At 46.7% G+C, this 23,877-nt stretch overlaps 1 protein-coding gene across 2 annotated transcripts in view; it reads left to right on the top strand.

The window, feature by feature from the left end:
• The first annotated feature begins 4,794 nt into the window (after window positions 1-4,794).
• Window positions 4,795-23,877, top strand: part of akap1b (A kinase (PRKA) anchor protein 1b) — a 64,983-nt gene continuing 45,900 nt past the window's right edge. Inside the window, exons 1-2 of one of the 2 annotated variants that reach the window (XM_070856989.1) lie at window positions 4,795-4,927; window positions 8,776-8,913. The gene's annotated coding sequence lies outside the window, so the exon portion shown is untranslated. The remainder of the gene's footprint in view (window positions 4,928-8,775; window positions 8,914-23,877) is intronic. The other variant, XM_070856988.1, reaches the window with a different exon arrangement.

Raw genomic sequence — 23,877 nt, 5'->3', positions numbered from 1 at the left:
GACAGGCGTTTCTGCGGCCGCAGACGTGACTCCAGGATGGTATGTTGCCTCCCTGGTGCCAGGGTCAAGGATGTCACCGAGCAGCTGCAGGGCATTCTGCGGGGAGAGGGTGAACAGCCAGAGGTCATGGTCCATATCGGGACCAATGACATAGGTAGGAAGAGCGATGAGGTCCTGCAGGCAGAGTTTAGGGAGCTAGGAGAGAGATTAAAAAGCAGGACCTCAAAGGTTGTAATCTCTGGATTACTCCCAGTGCCACAAACTCGTGAGTACAGAAATAGGAGGATGGAGCAGACGAATGCGTGGCTGGAGAAATGGTGCAGGAGGGAGGGCTTTATATTCCTGAGGCACTGGGGGAGGTGGGACCTGTACAAGTTGGATAGGTTGTACCTCAGCAGAGCTGGGACCAATATCCTCGGGGGGGCGGGGGGTGCGGGGTGGTGTGGTGGTTGCGAGTGCTGGTAGGGAAGGGTTTAAACTAGCTTGGCAGGGAGATGGGAACTTGAGAATAAATTCAATAGGGAGGGAAGTAAAGCTGGAATTGGAAAGCAAAAACATAGAAAATTAATTTGAAGGACTGAGGAAACAAGGGCTAGAAAGTAGCCAACAAGGAGGTTTGGCTACACTAAATGGTATATACTTCAATGCAAGGAGCATAGCGAATAAGGCAGATGAGCTGAGAGCACAGTAGACACTTGTGAGTATGATATTATGGCTATTACAGAGACATGGCTAAAAGAGGGGCAGGTATGGCAGCTCAACATTCTTGGTTACGGGGTTTTCAGACGGGATAGAGAGGGCGGTAAAAAAAGGGGGGGGGTCACAGTATTGATTAAATAAACTATTATAGCTGTGAGGAGGGATGATATGTCAGAGGGATCATCAAACAAGGCCATATGGGTCAAACTGAAAAACAAAAAGGGGCGATCACACTGCTGGGAGTGTACAATAGACCCCCAAACAGTGAGAGGGAGATAGAAGAGCAAATATGTAGGCAAATTTCTGAGAAGTGCAAAAACTATTGAGCAGTAATAGTCGTGGATTTCAATTACCCTAATATTAATTGGGATAAAATTAGTGTGAAGGGTATCGAGGATGCGGAATTCCTAAAATGCATTCAGAAGAATTTTTTTAGTCAGTGTGTAGCAACCCCAACACCGGAGGGGGCGGTTCTGGATTTAGTTTTAGGGAATGAAGCTGGGCAGGTGGAAGGGGTATCAGTGGGGGAGCATTTAGGTACTATTGACCTTAATTCAGTTATGTTTACGGTAGTTATAGAAAAGGACAAGGATAGACCAGGAATAAAAGTTCTAAGTTGGGGAAAAGCCAATTTTGCTGAGCTGAGAAGTGGTTTAGCCACAGTGGACTCCGCGAAAACAGCTACTTGAAGGTAAATCAGTGTCGGAACAGTGGGGGGCATTTAAGGAGGAGATCGTGAGGGTTCAGACCAAATATGTGCCCTTAATGAAAAAGGATGGGACTAACAAATCTAGAGCCCCCTGGATGTCTAGGGACATACAGGGTAGGATAAAGGAAAAAAAGGAAGGTTTATGACAGATACCGAGAGCTAAATACTGCAGAACCTCGAGAGGAGTATAGAAAGTGCAAGGGAGAAATTAAAAAAGATATTAGGAAAGCAAAGCGAGAGCATGAAAATTTCTTGGCAAGTAAAATCAAGGAAAACCAAAATATGTTTTATAAATATATTAAGAGTAAGAGGATAAGTAAAGAAAGAGTAGGGCCTATTAGAGACCATGAGGGTAATCTGTGTGTGGAGGCAGGAGATGTGGGTATGGTGCTTAATGAATACTTTGCGTCTGTTTTCACAAAGAGAGGGGCGATGCAGGCATTGCTATCGGGGAGGAGGAGTATGAAATATCAGCTGAAATACATAGTGAGAGAGGAGGTAATAAGGGGTTTAGTAGATTTGAAAGTGTATAAGTCCTCAGGCCCAGATCAAATGTATCCCAGGCTGTTAAGCGAAGCAAAAGAGGAAATAGTAGAGGCTCTGACCATCATTTTCCAATTCTCTCTGGCTTCAAGTGTGGACTGGAGAACTGCTCATGTGGTACCTTTGTTTAAGAAGGGAGAAAGGGATAGGCCAAGTAATTACAGGCCTGTCAGCCTAACCTCAGTGGTGGAAAAATTATTGGAAAAAATATTGAGGGACAGGATAAATCTTCATTTAGAAAAACACGGATTACACAAAAACAGTCAGCACAGATTTGTTAAGGGAAGGTCGTGTCTGACTAACTTGATTGAATTTTTTGAGGAAGTAACAAGGAGGGTAATGCATTTGATGTAGTTTATATGGATTTTAGCAAGGCTTTTGATAAGGTCCCACATGGCAGACTGGTCATGAAAGTAAAAGCCCATGGGATCCAGGGAAAAGTGGCAAGTTGGATCCAAAATTGGCTCAAAGGCAGGAAGCAAAGGGTAATGGTTGATGGATGTTTTTATGACTGGCAGGATGTTTCCAGTGGGGTTCCGCAGGGCTCAGTACAAGGTCCATTGCTTTTTGTGGTATACATCAATGATCTAGACTTGAATATAGGGGGTATGATTAAAAAGTTTGCAGATGATACTAAAATCGTCTGTGTAGTTGATAATGAAGAAGAAAGCTGTAGCCTGCAGGAGGATATCAATCAACTGGTCAGGTGGGCAGAACACTGGCAAATGGAATTTAATTCGGAAAAGTGTGAGGTGATGCATTTGGGGAGGGCCAACAAGGAAAGGGAATACACATTAAATGGTAGGACACTGAGAAGTGTAGAGGAACAAAAGGACCTTGGAGTGCATGTCCACAGATCCCTGAAAGTAGCAGGCCAGGTGGATAAGGTGGTGAAGAAGGCATATACTTGCCTTTATTGGCCGAGGCATAGAATTCAAGAGCAGGGAGGTTATGCTTGAACTGTATAAAACACTGGTTAGGCCACAGCTGGAGTACTGCGTGCAATTCTGGTCACTGCATTACAGCAAGGATGTCATTGCACTGGAGAGGGTACAGAGGAGATTTACCAGGATGTTGCTGGGAGTGGAGAATCTTGGCTATGAGAACAGATTTGATAGGCTGGGGTTGTTTTCTTTGGAACAGAGGAGGCTGAGGGGAGACCTGTATAAAATTATGAGGGGCCTAGATAAAGTGGATAGAAAGGGCCTATTTCCCTTCGCAGAGGGGTCAACAACCTGGGGACAGAGATTTAAAGTAATTGGTAGGAGGTTTAGAGGGGATTTGAGGGGAAATTTCTTCACCCAGAGGGTGGTGGGGGTCTGGAACTCACTGCCTGAAAGGGTGGTCGAGGCAGAAACCCTCACCACATTTAAAAAGTACTTGGATGTGCACTTGAAGAGCCGTAATCTGCAGGGCTACGGACCGAGAGCCGGTAAGTGGGATTAGACTGGATAGCTATTTGTCGGCCGCACGGAGACGATGGGCCGAATGGCCTTCTGCGCTCTAACCTTTCTATGATTCTATGATCGTATTTAGGCCCCACATTGCAGGCCAAGCAGCCACCTGAGCAATCGCACCTGTGGCCACCTGGAGCAGGGCGGAGGGCATGTCCCCAGGGCAAGTGGGTGTGTCCCCAGGGCGGAGGGCGTGGCCCCAGGGCAAGTGGGTGTGTCCCCAGGGCGGAGGGCATGTCCCCAGGGCAAGTGGGTGTGTCCCCAGGGCGGAGGGCATGTCCCCAGGGCAAGTGGGTGTGTCCCCAGGGCAAGTGGGTGTGTCCCCAGGGCGGAGGGCATGTCCCCAGGGCAAGTGGGTGTGTCCCCAGGGCAAGTGGGTGTGTCCCCAGGGCAAGTGGGTGTGTCCCCAGGGCGGAGGGCATGTCCCCAGGGCAAGTGGGTGTGTCCCCAGAGCGGAGGGCATGTCCCCAGGGCAAGTGGGTGTGTCCCCAGGGTGGAGGGCGTGTCCCCAGAGCAAGTGGGTGTGTCCCCAGGACGGAGGGCATGTCCCCAGGGCAAGTGGGTGTGTCCCCAGGGCGGAGGGCATGTCCCCAGGGCAAGTGGGTGTGTCCCCAGGGTGGAGGGCGTGTCCCCAGAGCAAGTGGGTGTGTCCCCAGGGCGGAGGGCATGTCCCCAGGGCAAGTGGGTGTGTCCCCAGGGCGGAGGGCATGTCCCCAGGGCAAGTGGGTGTGTCCCCAGGGTGGTGGGCGTGTCCCCAGGGTGGAGGGCGTGTCCCCAGGGCAAGTGGGTGTGTCCCCAGGGTGGAGGGCGTGTCCCCAGGGCGGAGGGCGGGTCGCCAGGGTGAGGGGCGTGTCAGTCCAAGGGTCCAAATCCCGCTGGACTGAGGGGGGGGGGGGGGGGCGGAGCTTGAGGCAAGTTCTCGCGAGAGGCAGTGAGTGTGGGCGGGACCGAGCTGTGGAGAAATAGCGAGCGAACGGCCCCTCCCTCCAACCCGCCGCCGGGGACCCGCAGCGAGCCGGGCTCCAGGAGTCAGTCATTGAGTGTGGGCGGGGCCCGAGCCGTCAATCAGTGAGTGTGGGCGGGGCCCGAGCCGTCAATCAGTGAGTGTGGGCGGGGCCTAAGCCGTCAATCAGTGTGGGCGGGGCCTGAGCCGGCAGTCAGTGTGGGCGGGGCCTAAAGTCAGACAGTGAGCGAGTGCGAGCGGGGCCGGAGCCGTCAGTCAGCGAGTGTGGGCGGGGCCGGAGCCGTCAGTCAGCGAGTGTGGGCGGGGCCGGAGCCGTCAGTCAGCGAGTGTGGGCGGGGCCGGAGCCGTCAGTCAGCGAGTGTGGGCGGGGCCGGAGCCGTCAGTCAGCGAGTGTGGGCGGGGCCGGAGCCGGGAGTTAGTGAGAGAGTGAGTGTGGGCAGGGCCGGAGCCTAAGCCTCGCTCTCGCGAGAGGCGGAGGACACGTGGGGGCGGCGGCAGTGAGAGCGAGCGCGAGCCCGAGCCCGAAAGCGGCGCCTGCACCGCAGCCCGAGCGGCCCAGTGAGTACCCGGCCTCGCCCTCCCTCGCTGCCCCCCGACACCTCCCTCTCTCTCTTCGCCCCCCCCCCTCCCCCCTCCTTGAGCCCGGCCCTCCCTCACTCCTCCCCGGCCTCAGCCGCTACGCGAGGCCCCGGTTGCGGCCTATAACCCCCCCCCCCCGGTGCGGCTGAGGCATTTTGTTAATTTCTGATGGTCACTCTCACTCGCTCTCCCCGCGGGCCTTGCCGTCCGCGAGCCGCGGGGTTTGTTGCGGGGGCCCGGGTCGGCGCGGTTTGCCGCGGGTGACCCTAAATCTCGGCGCCCAAGGTCGGGCTAGCAGGTGCGGAGCCGCCGGGCCCGGGAGCAGCGGTAGGAGGGAGAGGGTGAGCGCCGGAGCCCCGGCTGCTGGCCGGGAGGGAGTGCGAGGCCCTGCAGCCTGGGCTCGGGTGGGGGGAGAGAGCGCCGCGCGGCTTGCGGGGGCCCCAGGGACACTCCCGGGGAGAGGAGTGGAGGTCACTGGGCGGCCCCTGTTCACCTTCACCGGGGAGGGCGGAGGGAGAGGGAAGCCAGCCACCTTTTCCCCCTCAGACCAGCTACAGAGAGCGGCAGGCTGAGCCTGTCCGGGCCGGGGGAGGCTGAGCTTCATCCCGTGAAATAGAGACCAGTCCCCTTTTAAACAAAACCTTTACATTTGCGAATGAAAGACTTGCATTTATATAGCGCCTTTACCATCTCTGGATGTCCGAAAGCGTCTTACAGCCAATGAAGTACTTTGAGTGTAGTCACTGTTGTAATGGGGGAAACGCGGCAACCAATTTGCGCACAGCAAGCTCCCACACACAGCAATGTGATAATGACCCAGATAATCTGTTGGTCGAGGGATAAACATTAACCCAGGACACCGGGGATAACGCCCCTGTGCTTCGAAATAGAACCATGGGATCTTTTAACGACCACCTGCGAGAGCAGACGGGTCATCCAAAAGACAGCACCTCAGACAGTGCAGCACTCCCTCAGTCCTGCACTGGAGTGTCGGCCTAGATTTAAGTGCTCAAGGCCCTGGAGTGGGACTTCAGCCTACAACCTTCTGTCTTGGAGATGAGAGTGCTATCCACTGAACCACGGCTGACACTATATTGGGCAAAGGGGCAGCTCTTTATCTTGGAGCTGTGCCTTTTATTTTTTTTAAATATTCGAAAGATTTGGTTACTTCAGATGTTGTTTGGAATTGGCTTCAGTTCAAGAGGGTGTTTCCCAATTATAACATTGCTTATTTTGGAAGAGTTTGTATTTTCCTAAAATGTTGCTGCAAGGCAAATTGCAAAAATGCCCTGCACAGTTGTTCCCCATACACGCACACGCGCACACACACACACACACGTGTTGGCTGTGTGTTGGGTTTCACTTATGTGTGACTCTGGAGGCACTTGTCCCTCTTTGGTGATATAGGGCTGTGCCTGTTCTTTTTTGGCACGGGACACACCAGTCATGCTGCTTTTGCCCTTTGTGTCAGCAGGAAAACTTTTTGCAGAATGAGATCGGCGCGATTGTAATTGGAGCTTATTCAAAGTGTATTCTCTTATTTGCACTTACCTAATAATAATAGCCTTTTAAAAAAAATAAACAATAATTGTAAAAAATGACTTCTAATCAGCAGTCCACAGTATTGGTGTGTACAGTGCCTGAGTCATCTGGGAATAAAAATCACTTAAGTATTGTTGCCAAAAAGGAACTGTAAAATGCCAAACTGAACCTGATAAACTACCCTTTTAATCTTTAACATTTAAAGTAACTGCATTGTGGATAGGAACTTCAGATGTAGCAGTCACCACTTCAGCCTTCATATTTAGATTCATAGTATCCCGTGAGGCAATTGTATTTTTCAGCCTCTAATTGGATATTCCGATATGAACTGTGCACTCTGATTCAAGCGTGCCATGTTAAAATAACGAATGGGCAATTGGTTGAATCAAAAGTAACCATAATTTCTTGCTTGTGCTCAGTGTCAGAAATCACTGCTGCTGTGCTTGTGCTAATAGCTGCATCTTAACATGGACTATTATTTTTTGTGCTTTTTCTTATTTGTTATCGGCTCTGTGCTGCCAGGGCTCCTCCCAAAATAAGTTGACCTTGATTCTGTGCAAACGTGTCGGATCCTGACCTAGGGTGACTTTAGATTAGAACAGAACCAGTGGAACTTCTGTGCCTTTTACCGTTGATGTCTTGGTGTGCATTGAGAGCTGTAATCTGCGCACAGTGTTCAAATTGGCACCTGTTGGGTTGTAACTATGCTAATTATGCTGACTGGGTGCAGAAGGAGAGTGAATGAGAAAGAGGGAACAATAAGAACCTAAGAAATAGGAGCAGGAGTAGGCAATACAGCACCTCGAGCCTGCTCCGCCATTCACTATGGTCATGGCTGATCTGATCTTAGCCTCAACTCCACTTTCCTGCCTGTTCCCCATAAATCTTGACTCCTCTGTAGTTCAAAAATCTGTCTATCTCCGCTTTGAATATATTCAATGACTCAGCCTCCACAGCTCTCTGGGGTAGAGAATTCTAAAGATTCGCGACCCTCTTGAGTGATGAAATTCCTCCTCGTGTGTCTTAAATGGGCGACCCCTTATTCTGAAACTGTGCCCCCCTAGTTCTAGATTCCCCCAGGAGGGGAACCATCCTCTCAGCATCTACCCTGTCAAGCCCCCTTACAATCTTGTATATTTCAATAAGATCACTTCTCATTCCTCTAAACTTCAATGAGTATAGGCCTGACCTGCTCAACCTTGAGTCCTCATAAGACAACCCCCCCTTCATCTCAGGAATCAACCTCGTGAACTTCATAAGCATGAATTTTGCCATTTAAAAAGAAAAATAGGCCAGCCATTGAGCCCAAATTTCTTAAGTGAAATTTTGACTTAAAAGAAATCTCTTTGCAAGCAATTGTTTCCACTTCTGTTTATTCTACATATATTGAGTTGAAGCCTGGTTTGGTCCTGTCAACTGAGTTTGGGCAGCGTTGTAACACCTTTCAACATCCACGACCTAGCGCAAAGCAGTCTCTGATTCCACACTAACTGGCACTTGCTAATTACACTGGTGGTGAGAAAAGCTCACTCTGCTGAAGGAGGGCATATCCTTCTCCAGTTTGGACTGAGGCATATTTGGTGCAGTGTTCGGGAGAGACATGTACCACTTCTGACTCTGCCTGATGTTGACACTGAGTGCCTGAAATTGAAAGTGCTCCATTCCCCTGTGCTAAATCTCACTTGGAGTATAAGAAAAACCTAGGTTAACCCTCCACCGTTCCTTAAACTTCACTTTCCAAACTTCTGGCCTAATTAAGCTTGTGTTTTTTTTGAAAAAGTCAATCTTTCATGTCTTCAGGTGTGTTTGCTTAAAGTGCTGCGACCAGTATCATGTCTGGCATCAAATAACTTTGGAGCGTGCCTCACGATGCATGTACACGTGGCAATGATAGAATTGGGATGCCATTACTGGAACTGACTGTGGTTGCTCCAGATGTCTTGTACTTGCCCAGGGTGCCTAGACAGCAAGGGTCTTTAAAGCTTTTTATGTTGGGTGTCAAGTTTGTTGGTGGCCGAGTGTTCAACACTGTAAAATATCGTACGATGTGTTGCAGCACCTTTTTCTTAATCGTTGCATACCCTCGCCACTCAGTCTGTGTAGCTGCATCCCTAACCTAGGATCTGCTTTCAAACTTCTGTTAATGCTAGGTGGTACATGGTGACATGTTCTAATGGCAATCAGCTGGCAAAGTAAACAAGTGGATTGCTGGAGGCAGGGGCCTTGTAAATGTCTGGTGTGTCATCCAGGTCGGGTGGCACCGATGAATGTTTTATGTTTTTCAGATAAACTCCAAAAAGAGTTTCCTGCTGGAGGCAGCATATAGGATAGGTCAAACCCACTGTCAAAGATGGCACCACAAAAAACATGACTGGCTTAGTCTGTACAGAACCTCCATTCCCACCAGGAATGCACCGGTTAAGGTGGAAGAAGTGGCTGCTTTGCTAAATGCTTGTGCAAGTGGATGGTGCTGCTGTGGAACTACACGATGGGGAGGGGATCACTTCTGATATACATTTAATGCCAGGCCATGTATGGCACGAGCACGTTGGATAGAAGCCATTCTGTGTTAAAATCTGGCTCTCAACGAACATTGCAGGCATAGAATTAAAACACTAGTTAATTGGGGTGTTTGAGATGATTTTAAAGAAGTTGATTGGAGAGAATGAGAAATTATTTTCTCTGGTGGGGGGAGTCCAGAACAAGGGGTCATAACCTTAAAATTAGAGCTTGTCCATTGAGGGCTGATGTCAGGAAACACTTCTTCACACATAGTGGAAACCTGGAGCTCTCATCCCCCAAAGAGCTGTTGAGGCTGGGAGTCAATTGAAAATTTCAAAACTGAGATCGTTTTTTTAAAAGGCAGGATATTAATGAATATGGAGCCAAGGTGGATAGATGGAGTTAAGACACACATCACCCATGATCTAATTGAATGGGCCTGCAGGCTCGTGAGGCTGAATGGACTCCTCTTGTTGCTATGGTGGCAATATACAAATAGCCACACGCACAACATAGGAACATAAGAAATAGGAGCAGGAGTCGGCAATTCGGCTCCTGTAGCCTACTCCGCTATTCAATAAGATCACGGCTGATTTGATCTTTCCCTCCACTTCTGTGCCCGCTCCCCATAACTCTTGACTTCCTTATCGTTCCAAAATCTGTGTCTCCACCTTAAATACGTTCAATGATTCAGCCTGTACAGCTCTCTGGGGTACAGAATTCAAAAGATTCACAACTCTCAGAAGAAATTTCTCCTCATTTCTGTTTTAAATGGGCGACCCCTTATTCTGGAACTATGCCCTCTAGTTCTAGATTTCCCCACGAGGGGAAACATCCTCTCTGCATCTACCCTGTGAAGCACCCTCGGGATCTTACACGTTTCAATAAGATCACCTCCCATTCTTCTAAACTCTTAATGAGTATAGGCCCAATCAGCTCATCCTTTCTTAAGTCAACCCTTTCATCTCAGGAATTAACCTAGTGAACCTTCTCTGAACTGCCTCCAATGCAAGTATATCCCTCCTTAAATATGGAGACCAAAACTGTATGCAGTACTCCAGGTGTGCTCTTACCAACGCCCTTACAGTTGTAGCAGGACTTCCCTACTTTTACACTCCATCCCCCTTGAAATAAGTGGCAACATTCCATTTGCCTTCCTAATTACTTGCTGTACCTGCATGCTAACTTTTTGTTTCATGTACACGTGTGCAGCTCACCAGTAATCCAAGCTCGATCTACGGGTCATCGATACTGGAAGCTGGTCTGCACAAGTTTTGGGTGGGGAGAGAGAGTGAAAGTTGCCAAGAGTTTTGGAGTGGAGGAGATTGCCAGGCGGTTGCCAAGAGCTCCATTTGAACGTGGCCAGAACAAAAATGGTGATCCCAACATCTGGTGCTCCTGTGAATGGTCCTTGATATCTGCCAGCAGAAGGCCATTTAAGCCAGGTCTCTGCTCCAGACAATCTTGGGACTACTGGCAGCCACACTTGAAATATAAAAGATTGCCAGATAATTCTTGAAGTTGAATCCTTTTTACAATCACAGTTGAAGTTATAATTTCCCTTCAGTATGATTTTATTTTTCCTCAGATGCGCAAGTGCCCTTTTATTACCTGTACCTCCTTAAGTTGCTTGTACTTGAAATGACTTGTGGGCAGCTATTTGCATTCGATGTGAGTGACAACAGCACTTTGTGAAAAGGACCTGGAAAAAGAAACTCTGGTTTGAAAGGTTTAGGCGGTGAGAGTAAACAGTGTTCAAAGAGCTGGACCCACACAAAGCAGGAGCTGCCGACTGGAATTAGACTTCAGAATAAGATTAAAGTGTTGCTTTCACATTGAAATAAGTGGATGGTACAGGTGAGCAAGTCCTGCTATTTTATATGGCTTTGCCACTCCTTGTGCGCTCGGTGTGCCATCTGTTTGGAAGCTGCTTCATGATGCCCTTCTGTGGTGCTGAGTTCCCTCTGTTTTATATCACTGGGTGGACTTTGAGACACTGCAACAGTTAGGCGCGTGGAGTTGCTCCAAAGCCATGTTTGTAACTGATTGCCGTTGCAGACATTCCTCGCTAGTGGAATAATACTGCTGGGGGAAAAGCACTGCTGTCCATCCCAACTAGTACAGACCCCCTCCCCTTCCCACGTCAGTGGTTCGGTGGCATCATGGTAGTGTTGCTGGATTAATCATCCAGAGGTCAGTGCTAATCAAGAGACACGAGTTCAAATCCCACCAACACAGCTGGAGAATTTAAATTCAATTAATTAAATAAATCCGGAATAAAATTCTACTATTAGTAAGTCGTCTTTATAGGCACCAAGTCATCATGCAGCAAGTATAATGTAGTTTGAATTAAATATATTTGACCTTGGGTAGACTGGTTGTGAAGATGGTGTGATGAAACTCTTCAATACACCTGGGTGGTCCTGAATTTACATTTATTTTGAACTGCATACTTATTTTTTAGAGAGATATTTGTCTCGGGGGAATCGAGCAGCCGGGGTGGTTATTTTGGGTGCTTTCCCAATTAAGCAAGTGTGTGCATATCTTGTCAGGGGAGGGGCTGTGTGTGTTTTTTCCTGTCCTCTGGAGTTCCTGTTGTCAATTGGAGCCAGTGTTGAGATGAGCTGCAATATTGATGTGCATAGTAATTCCAGTGTGTCTCCGATCTCTTGTATATTTCCTGCCATCTTCAGCTGCTGCAGTCTCACTCTCAGGAATTCCCTTCCCCTCTCCTCCCATTTTAAGACCCTCTTGGGCCAAGCTTTACTTCACCCACCCCCCCTTTCCCTACATCTAATATATCCTTTGTTGGCATGGTGCCCAATTTTTTTTTTCTATTTTCACCCCTCCCACTTTGGGAGGTTTTTCTATGTTGAAAGGTGCTCTGTTATTTGTCGCAGTAGCATGGTAAGTCAATGAATATCGGGGCTCCAGTGAGCATTGCACAAACATGATCAGCTTCTCTTCCCCACCTCGCGCCCCCTCCAACAAGGATGCTGTGTGTGTGCGTGCGTGTGCGTGCATTATCCGCCCCTCCAGTACCCCTCCCGCACTGGCCATTTTCCAAGTTGATTGCATCACACCCAGTCCTATCACACTTGGCACTCCCACGTGCGATTGGTATGTGAGGTAACTGGATCGTGAGCAGGAACACGGGTTGTGCCAGGATTCCTAGGATCCTGAGGAGACGAACAAACAAATTGGTGATGCCCCGATAAGATGTATTATAGGGCTGGATTGAGTGGATGTGTGCAGGAGGGCTGAAGACTGGCCAATTGGTTTCCCTTTTTAAAAAAAAACGAAAACACAAGGTGTGACTGAGAGAATCTGGGTAACTGCAAGCCAGTTAATTTAACATCTCCGGTTGGGGAAAATATTCGTCTCTTGGCCACCTACCTAATACCTGTCCCAGTAACACATGAGTGTTCAAAAACTCCCTTTGCTTTGAAAGAAACTAGTAAACTGTACACAGTCTGCTGTTGCACATTTATCTTGTCCTGCAGATGTTTCATTCATTTCTGCATGCTGCAGAGTGTGGCAGAATAGTTCTGAGGCTGATGGGTTGAACTAATGTAGGCATTGCTTCGGCAGTGGTGGGTGAATTGGAGTCACGGGCACTGAGCTGCCCACTTCTCATTTCAGCTCTGGATGAATTATTTTCATTAGGAGAATGCAGCCAAATACTAGTTTTATGCTTGCACTTTTCTCGTGATGGCTAGATAGGAATGTTACATTTGGATGGAGTGAGTATGCATTTAGGTTCCATCATTGGCACATGTGTGGGCCAAATGTAAGTTCTGCCTCATGGTTCTAAACCTTAATTTTCATAACTAGGTTTTTATATCTCAGAATTTGCAGACCCAACTGGATCATGTCAGCGTTAATGCTCCACACAAGCCTCCTCCCATCTTCATCTAACACCGTCAGCATACTCTTCCATTCATTTCTCCCTCGTGTTTATCTAGCTTTACCTTAAAAGCATCTATGCGATCATAGAATGGTTACAGCATGGAAGAAGGCCATTTGGCCTGTCGAGCCCGAGCTGGCTCTCTATAACCGAGTTGAGAAGAAATTTCTTCTCCCAGAGGGTTGTGAATCTGTGGAATTCTCTGCCCAAGGAAGCAGTTGAGGCTAGCTCATTGAATGTATTCAAATCACAGATAGATAGATTTTTAACCAATAAGGGAATTAAGGGTTACGGGGAGAGGGCGGGTAAGTGGAGCTGAGTCCACGGCCAGATCAGCCATGATCTTGTTGAATGGCGGAGCAGGCTTGAGGGGCTAGATGGCCTACTCCTGTTCCTAATTCTTATGTTATAAGAGCATCTCAACTCATCCCACTTCCCTACAGCCCTGCAAATTATTTTCTTTCAGGTACTTATCCAACTCCCTTTTAAAAGCCACAATTAAGTCTACCTCCACCGCTCTTTCAGGATGTGCATTCCAGATTTTTTTCTTGTCGCCTTTGGAACTTTCGGCAATCAACTTAAATCGGCGTCCTCTGGTTCTCGACCCTTCCAATGGGAACAGTTTCTCTCTACCTACCCTGTCCAGACCCCTCATGATTTTGAACACCTCTATCAAATCTCCTCTCTCTTCTCTGCTCTAACGAGAACAATGCCAGTTTCTCCAGTCTATCCACATAACTGAAGTCCCTCATCCCTGGAATCATTCTTGTAAATCTTTCTGCACCCTCTCAAGGCCTTCACATTCTTCCTAAAGTGCGGTGCCCAGAATTGAACTCCATACTCCAGTTGAGGCTGAGCCACTGTTTTATACAGGTTCATCATAATTTTCACACTTTTGTACTCTATATCTCTATTTGTGAAACCCAGGATCCTATATGCTTTTTTAACTGCTTTCTCAATCTGCCCTGCCACCTTCAACGATTTGTGCACCTGCACCCCTTGGTGTCCTCTCATTCATTCTATCAAAATGTATTGCTTCACACTTTTCTGCGTTAAATTTCATCTGCCACGTGTCTGCCCATTGCACCAGCCTGTCTATGTCCTCTTGAAGTCTATCACTCTCCTCCTCACTGTTCATTATACTTCCAAGCTTTGTGTCATCTGCAAATTTTTAAATTGTGCCCTTAACACCCACATCCAAGTCATTAATAAAAATCAAGAAAAGCAGTGGTCCTAGTACCGATCCCTGGGGAACACCACTGTATACTGCAAAGTGGAATTAGGCTGGATAGCTCCTTTTCAGCAGACGCAGACACGATGGGCCAAATGGCGGCCTCCTGTGCTGTCAACCTCTATACCTTTTCCCCAATCCAAAAAAAAACATTCACCACTACTGTTTCCTGTCGCTTAGCCAATTTTGTATCCATGCTGCCACTGTCCTTTATTCCATGGGCATCAACTATGCTGGCAAACCTATTATGTGACACTTTGTCGAACGCCTTTTGGAAATCCATGTACACCATATCAATCGCATTGCCCATATCTGCCCTCTCTCTTACCTCATCAAAAAACACGATCAAGTTAAACACTATTTGCCTTTAACAAATCCGTGCTGGCTTTCCTTAATTAATCCACACTTGTCCAAGTGACTGTTAATTTTGTCCCTGATTATTGTTTATAAAAGCTTCCCCACTACTGAGTTTAACTCAGCGGCCTATAGTTGCTGGGTTTATCTTTACATTCTTTTTTGAACAAGGGTGTAACATTTGCAACCCTCTGGTCCTCTGGCACCAGCCCCATTTCTAAGGAGATTTAGAAGATTATGGCCAGTACCTCCGTGATTCCTTTCTTCACTTCCCTCAGCGTCCTCTGATGTATCCCATCTGGTCCTGGTGACTTATTTACTTGAAGTATAGCCAGCTTTTCAAGTACCTTTATCTTTATCAATTCTTATCTCATTCAGTATCTCCTCTACCATGCTATCTATAAACAGCATCTTCCTTGGTGAAGACAGATGCAAAGTACTAATTTAATCCTCTGCTTCCATGTGTAGGTCTGCTTTTTGGTCCCTAATTGGCCACACCCGTCTTACTACCCGTTTACTGTTTATATGCCAATAGACAAATTTTGGATTACCTTTTATGTTAGCTGCCATTCTATTCTCATAACCTCTGTCACTCTTGTTTTCTTTTTCACTTCTCTGAGCTTTCTATATTTAGCCTGATTTCCACTTGTATTTTCGACCAGACACCTGTTATATGTGCTCTTTCTGCTTCATCTTACACTCTCTCTCTCCTTTTGTCATCCAATGCTTTAGTTGCCCTACGTTTCCCCCTAGTGGGAATGTACCTTGACTGTACCTGAACTTTTTCCTTGTTAAAGGCAGCCCATTGTTCCACTACAGTTTTGCCTGCCAATCTTTGATTCCAGTTTGCCCAGGCCAGATCCGTTCTTAACCCACTGAAATTTGCCTTTCTCCAATTAAGTATTTTTACTCTAGATTGCTCCTCGTCCTTTTCCATAGCTAATCTAAACTTTATGATGCTATGATCACGGTTCCCTAAATGTTCACCTACTGACACTTGCTCCATTTGACCTACCTCATTCCCCAGAGCCAGATCCAGCAATGCCTCCTTCCTCGCTGGGCCGGAAACATACTGATCAAGAAAGTTCTCCTGAACACACTTCAGAGCGTCTTCCCCCTCTCTGCCCTTTACACTGTTACAAGTTGAAACTCCCTTATCCAGCACCCTCGGGACCTGGCCTGTGCCGAATAAGGGATTTTGCCGGATAAAGGGAGGTCAGCCCGAGGGGGGTGGAGGGAGGGAGAAAGAGAGAGGGGGTTGGTGCCCCGGGCAGGCCGAGAAGTGTCGGCAGGGCCCCAAAGTCGGGGCGGAGGTCGGCCGTGTTCTATGCATGCGCCACCGGACGAGGGGTGGTGCCGGATAAGGAAGGTCCAACCTGTATTGTTCCATTGCAATTCACCTCAATCACTCCCTGTGGTAGCGAGTTCCACATTCTCACTACTCTCTGGGTAAAGAAGTTTCTTCTGAATTCCCGATTGGATTTAATACTGACCATCTTGTTATCTATTGTGTAGCCTTGAAAAACAAACTATTTGAAGTTACACACAATGCCATGTTTTAAATGGGGTTGTCGTCGTGCACTTGCTGCTCAATGCTACTAGCATTGGAGAATTTGAGAACACACCAGTTAGAGAGCGGGTGGCTTCTAGCTCTCCCAGTGGCTAATGGATGGATGCACTGGGTGTGGTAGTGCGACCAGCGGGACCCAGATTTCATCCTCTGCCTGATTAACCAGGGCAGCAGTTCAGATGGTATAATTGCCGCCTTGGTTAAATAAAGGAAAATTGGATAGGTTAGCTACTACTGATTGTGATCCAGTGACATGTGCTGGAAAGTGCATGTGCTTGTGGGCTAGGACAGGATAGACCTTGGCCATCAGGAGGATTGAATTCCTTCAATCGTGGCTTGCAGAGTTTTTTGGTGTGGCAATTGCGATCAAATCTTGTCGCTTTTCATATTTAAATTACCAGCTTCAACACTGGCGCCGACAGAAAAATAGATTGTGCTGGAGATGTGTTGCTGCCTTGTCTGAAATAGATAACTTCTACCTTGTCACTTAATTATTGATGTCCAAACTCTCAGGAGTCTGATCAATTTCAGTTGTCACAAATGCCCTCCAGCAATTGTATTTCACACTGCAGTGAGAATGTAGAACCCCCAGCTTGGGTTTAAGCCTCATTTCCTGCTTCATTCCCTCACCTTATTTCCTTGGATGCAGTTTTTAACATAAGAACATAAGAATTAGGAACAGGAGTAGGCCATCTAGCCCCTCGAGCCTGCTCCTGCATTCAACAAGATCATGGCTGATCTGGCCGTGGACTCAGCTCCACTTGCCTGCCCGCTCCCCGTAACCCTTAATTCCCTTATTGGTTAAAAATCTATCTATCTGTGACTTAAATACATTCAATGAGCTAGCCTCAACTGCTTCCTTGGGCAGAGAATTCCACAGATTCACAACCCTCTGGGAGAAGAAATTCCTTCTCAACTCGGTTTTAAATTGGCTCCCCCGTATTTTGAGGTTGTGCCCCCTAGTTCTAGTCTCCCCGACCAGTGGAAACAACCTCTCTGCCTCTATCTTGTCTATCCCTTTCATTATTTTAAATGTTTCTATAAGATCACCCCTCATCCTTCTGAACTCCGAGTAAAGACCCAGTCTACTCAATCTATCATCATAAGGTAACCCCCCTCATCTCCAGAATCAGCCTAGTGAATCGTCTCTGTACCCCCTCCAAAGCTAGTATATCCTTCCTTAAGTAAGGTGACCAAAACTGCACGCAGTGCTCCAGGTGCGGCCTTACAGTTGCACTCCATCCCTCTCGCAATGAAGGTCAACATTCCATTCGCCTTCCTGATTACCTGCTGCACCTGCAAACTAACTTTTTGGGATTCACCCCCAGGTCCCTCTGCACTGCAGCATGTTGTAATTTCTCCCCATTCAAATAATAATCCCTTTTACTGTTTTTATTTTCCCCAAGGTGGATGACCTCACACTTTCTGACATTGTATTCCATCTGCCAAATCTTAGCCCATTCGCTTAACCTATCTAAATCTCTTTGCAGCGCCTCTGTCCTCTACACAACCCGCTTTCCCACTAATCTTTGTGTCATCTGCAAATTTTGTTACACTACACTCTTCCAGGTCATCTATGTATATTGTAAACAGTTGTGGTCCCAGCACCGATCCCTGTGGCACACCACTAACCACCGATTTCCAACCCGAAAAGGACCCATTTATCCCGACTCTGCTTTCTGTTAGCCAGCCAATTCTCCATCCATGCTAATACATTTCCTCTGACTCCGCATATCTTTATCTTCTGCAGTAACCTTTTGTGTGGCACCTTATCGAATGTCTTTTGGAAATCTAAATACACCACATCCATCGGTACACCTCTATCCACCATACTCGTTATATCCTCAAAGAATTCCAGTAAATTAGTTCAACATGATTTCCCCTTCATGAATCCATGCTTGATTGCATTATTCCTATCGAGATGTCCCGCTATTTCTTCCTTAATAGTTTCAAGCATTTTCCCCACTACAGATGTTAAACTAACCGGCCTATAGTTACCTGCCTTTTGTCTGCCCCCTTTTTTAAACAGAGGCGTTACATTAGCTGCTTTCCAATCCGCTGGTACCTCCCCAGAGTCCAGAGAATTTTGGTAGATTATAACGAATGCATCTGCTATAACTTCCGCCATCTCTTTTAATACCCTGGGATACATTTTATCAGGACCAGGGAACTTGTCTACCTTGAGTCCCATTAGCCAGTCCAGCACTACCCCACTAGTTCAGGGGAGTGGCATCTGGGGACCAGCATGGATTTCCTTGCTGGCTTTTGCTAGTTTCCTGCAGTCGAGTGCTTTCTGTCTGAGTGTCCAATCTCTGCCCTTGATACACTGGCAACTCGGCTCTCCGCTATCTTTGAATTTTCAATTCAGGAGTATGGTGGCGTGAACATAAATACGACCTCTTGAGCCTGCTTTGCCTTTTAACATCATGGCTGATCTTCTACCTCAACTTCACTTTCCCACCCTATCCCTTGATTCCCTTAGCGTCCAAAAATCCTATCGCTCTCCGTCTTGAATATACTCAATGAGCATACATATAGCCCTCTGGGGTAGAGAATTCCAAAAATTCACAACCCTCGGTGAAGAAATTTCTCCTCATCTCAGTCCTAAATAGCCACCCCCTTATCCTGAGACTATGACTCATGGTTCTAGACTCTCCTGCCAGTGGAAACAGTCTCTCGGCATCTACCTTGTCAAGCCCTCTAAAAATGTTATGTTTGTGAGATCACCTGAACTCGAGAATATGGAACTGCAGTGACTTTCGGCCGATTCTACTTGATAGGCTAGAAGGGATGTATAAAATGAGGTTGTTCTCTTGCCTCTGATGGATAAATCTTAAATATATGATTTGTTAATACCAACAACCTGAGATATCCGAATTAATGGAAATGTGGATTTAAACTTTACATGCACCCCTGAGACGCCATGATGGAGCCATGCAATCCATGCAGACCAAAGCTTGGACAAGCCCATGCAGTTTATTGTGCCGCCACTCTAAATCTTTCCCTGGGCTTCTCGTCTCATTTCTTGCTCCCCAACGAGCAAGATTAAGGTCACTTTTACCTTCCATTTGATGAGTTACAAGGATTGCTGGACAACCTGGTTATGGCTTGTTGGTTGACCCCATAGTTCAGATGACTTCCATTCCCTCTTCAATTTCTCCTGAGGAGGAAGGGCTGAACACTTTTTGGGGGTTTGCTGTTGCTGATCGCTTGTGCACCAGGTATATTCTATTCCCCTTGCCCTTGGGACGATTTATTCAAAACTTGAAGTTGGTTTTGCATGACTATAAGCTGCAGCTGTCAGAGATGGGCCACGCTGACCCTTTAACTTCAAACTAGTGACTTTGTACCGTAGCTGTCTTGATCGCAACCAGTCACTGGCTCAAAGCTGGGAGTTCTTTGTTCACTTGGTGCTGCACTGGATAAATGCACTACAGTGCGGTACTGCAACATACAGAGCAGGAAGAGGTCCAGGAGTTTGATTCGTGTGCTGTTGGCTGATCGGAGTGCCGAGGAGGCTTGCTGCAAACGAAAACACCACTGGACCAGGCGAGGAAATCCTCTTGGGTTCCTGCTGTCTTCCAGTGAACCCTGCTTCAAAGTTGGTGCATAAGAATGTCTGATGATCAGGCTTACGTTCAGCTATGCTGTTTACCCTCTTTTGTTTTCCTGGTCATGTGTTCAGAACATGTCTGGGTTTGGGTTGCAGAAAACCCACTATCACAAGTACCTCACATGACTTCTTGGCTTCAGAGAGAGGGGAGGCAATTGAGTGAAGATGATTCTTGGTTAACTAGAAAATAATTTTATATTTTCTCAACACAAAATGTTAAAGTTTAAATGTGCTGTCAGTTGCTGACAATCAGAAGCTGTAGTGTGAGAGGGGATGGAGGATGAAGTGCCTCTACATAGACTAAATCTTTCCCTTCGAACATCTGTTCACTCATGCACAGGTCTGCACAGAATCTTTTGAATTTCATACCGAAAGAGGTTCAAATCTTTTAAAGATGGGTATTGGGTCGGAGAGGAAGGAAGGGGTGGATTAAAACAAACGTCTGAGTTTTTTTTTTAAAAAAGGTATTTATTCCAGTTTTAGTTTTCGGACTTGTGTGGGATCTCTCCTCAATGCCCTGTAAAGCAAGCCAGTAGGTCTCATTGAAACATACACGTTTCTGAAGGGGATTGACCGGGTAGATGCCAAGAGGTTGTTTCCCTGGCTAGGGTGTCTAAAACTAGGGCATAGTCCCCTGATAAGGGGTAGGCCATTTAAGACCTGAGATGAAGAGGAATTTCTTCACTTGGAGGGTTGTGAATCTTTGGAATTCTCTGCCCCAGAAGGCTGTGGATGCTGGGTCTCTGAATATATTCAAGGCTGAGAGAGATTTTTGGAATCTCGGGGAAGCAAGGCAAATGGAGATCGGGTGGGAAAGTGGAGCTGAGGTCGATGATCAGCCATGATATTGAATGGCATACCAGGCTTGACGGGCTGTATGGTGTACCCCTGCTCCTATTTCTTATGTTCCTGTGTCTCGGAACTGTTGAGCATCCACTGGCTTGAGAGTGTACTAGTGGAAAGATGAGCTGATGTATAAACCTGGCAAACTACTTGCTGGACTTCCACAGTAGGTACAGAAGCTCTTTAATGGAATGTGAGACCATGCTTTTTTTTTTGGAACAAATCCCTGCCACTCTTGTTTGAAACACTGAGCCTTGAAGTTTCCTTGTTGTAAGGACTGTGTGTGTTTGAGGGGGTGAGGAGGGAGCGAAATGAAGGAAGCATTATTGTGCCACTGTTGTGCGAACATGACTGCCAAACATTTAGGACGTCCCATATCACCAGAGTCCGCAACCTGTCGATGCTTTTACTCTCTCTTGCCGTCAACGGCTTTGAGATTGAGCATCAAGGACTTTGAGTAGGTCTAGTCTGATGGAACAACTGATTCTTCTTTACAATTATTAACTGAAATTAAGAAGCTCAAACTTGCTTTACATAGATTAATGAAGTTTACTTTCCATTCAGACTTTTCAGGCATGTTTTGTCTTTGTAAAATAGAATTTTATAACACAGGAGGCCATTTGGCCCATTGTGCTTGTGCCAGCTCTTGACGATTCCCTCAGTCCCTTTTTCTTTCATCTCGAGGTATTCTGCTTCCATCACTGTTTCCGGCAGGCCATTCCGTGCCTCAACAGCCTTTATTTATATTATATATTTTTTGAAAAATTATTTTTATAATATATTTTTCTAATTAATATTTAAAAAAGAAGTTATGGCCTCTGATTACCAACTTACTGGCCAGTGGGAAATGTCCCCCCCACCCACCCCCTTTACCTCGGCAAAACCGGGGAAAGATCGGCGAGGGTTCCTCTCTCAAACACCATCCAGTGACTTTTGACTGAAGTGTGTAGATATTGGCCCAGGATATGATTTTTGTAACGACTATCCAATTCCTCCTCCTTCCATCCACCTGCTCCCAAAGACAAAGTTGGATGACACTCGCAGCCCACCGATACCTGACTCGAGCTGCACTTCCTCATGAGCCCAAACATACGTCCTGAACCGATGAGTATTTCCACCATTTTCTATTTCAGATTCCCGTCATCTGCAGTATTTTGCTTGTTTGCATTACTTGAAAGATGGCCATCCAGGCCAGAGGCTTGCAGACTGCATCTGTGCCTCCACTATTAAGTGCCTGACATCCGCTGTGGTGTCTGCTTTATCTGCAAAGCAGCAGTCCCTGATGTGTTTTTGATTTTTCCCCAATGGATGATGGAATTATGCAGATCAACTATTGTGTGTTGTAACATGACCTTTGTTGTGAGGCAGATGAGTGGTAACCTTGTGGTGGTGTTTCAATATTGAGGCAAAACTGTTGTGACCTTTTGCTTAACATGGGGCTGGTGTTGGGATTGGGTACATTGTAGAAACTTTCTGGCTGTTCTTGTGACGGGTAAACAATTTGCCTAGAAATCATGTATTATGTAAAATATGGAGTGCGATTTCCCCAGCACTTGGATGTCATGGAATAGTACAGCATAGAAGGAGGCCATTCAGCCCATCGAGTCTGCACCAGCTCTTTCAAAGAGCAATCCAGTCAGTCCCACTCACTGACTTTCCCCATATCCCTGCACTTTTTTCATTCAAGTATTCAATTCCCTTTTGAAGGCTTCTTATGAATCTGTATCCACTACCCTATCAGGCAGTGCATTCCAAATCCTAACCACTCATTGCATTAAAAAAAGCTTTTCCTCATGTCGCCTTTGTTTTTTTTGCCAATCACCTTAAATCTGTGTTTGGATATGTATATAAAACTCATCTGTTTATAAACTGTAATTGCTGCTACATTGCCAAATTAACTAGATATAAAGGGCTAGCTAGATATGCACACTAGATATGCACACTACCTAAACCTTGAATCAAAGTTCATCCTACAGAATTCAGTGCTCCAATTGTTGGCCGAGGCAATCCATGGAGCTCTATAAATCTGCACAAGTATGCTACAAGATTAACAATGTCAAAGTAATATAATGTGCATAGGAAATCTAATTCTCCAATAAAGCATCCTGTTTGGCTGCTGCAAACAGAGGCCCCCCCCTCTCCCCCTTCATGGCTGGAGAAATGCAATGTTGGGAGGGTGCCTGCTATGCAGCCTGGTGGTGTCCATGTGTTTTTCATTACCTTGAGTCTTGTGCATCTGCAGCAGGATTTTTGCTGCCTTGCATGCTGCAGATTTAGCTGGGACATAAATGGCTTGTTTACCGCAGCTTTCACTGCTGCAGTATTGTAAAGAAAGACTTGCATAATCTGTTTGTGATGCTGATTGAGGGATAATTATTGGCCAGGACACTGGGGAGAACTCCCCTGCACTTCTTTAAAATAGTGCCATGGGATCTTTTACATCCACCTGAGAGTAGACGGGGCCTCGGTTTAACATCTCGTCCGAAAGACGGACCTCCAACAGCGCTGAACCAGCTCAGCACTGCATTGGAATCGGCCAAGATATGTGCTCAAATACCTGGAGTGGAACTTGAACCCACAACTTTCTGACTTGGGTGAGAGTGCTACCCACTGAGCCACAGCTGACTACTTTTGTAACACTGCCGTCCATGTTCTCGTGATATCCGAAAGAACTTCACAGCTGATACTTTTGAAATGTAGTCAATAGTGCATACGCAAATGTAGTTGCCAATTTGTGCACAGCAAGGTCCCAAAAACAATGTGATAAATGACTATTTAATTTATTTTTGGTGTTGGGTGAGGGAGGAATGTTGGCCAGGCAAGAACTCACTGCTTGTTGAATTCTTCTTGTAGGAACTCTTACAATATCCTGAATGGGTGGATGCGACTTGGTTTAACAGCTCACCTGTGACAGTGTGGCACTCGCTCAATACTGCACTGTCGGCCCCGATTATGAGCTTGAGTCTTTGGGGCTTGAACCCATTCTGACTTGGATAATGGTGCTTCATTGAGCCTTGCTGATACTTGCACTTTGATCTGCCTGAACTACAAACTACTCCCTGTAGTTTGAGGTTACAATTACAATTGAGTTTGTATTCAGGGCCAGAAAAACTTCTAATGGAATAGCGAGCAGAAAAGATTCACTGGGCGAGTATCCGAAGAAGTGAGCTCCATTTTAATCAAACTTGATTGAAACGCCTCGAAGAAACCAGAATGATTCTGCACCCACGCGAGATGTGAGCCTTTCGAAAGCTGAGTGGTTTGCGTTGCAGCTCTGGCATCAGGTCACATGTCTGCCTGCAATGAAGATCAGTGTCCAACAGGGAGCACTTTTCTTCCCGTTCCTGAGTGATTTCAATGTGTTGAC

Source organism: Pristiophorus japonicus, chromosome 16, assembly GCF_044704955.1.
Source record: "Pristiophorus japonicus isolate sPriJap1 chromosome 16, sPriJap1.hap1, whole genome shotgun sequence".
Taxonomy (NCBI): domain Eukaryota; kingdom Metazoa; phylum Chordata; class Chondrichthyes; family Pristiophoridae; genus Pristiophorus; species Pristiophorus japonicus.
This window is presented reverse-complemented; position numbering and strand designations above follow the sequence as displayed.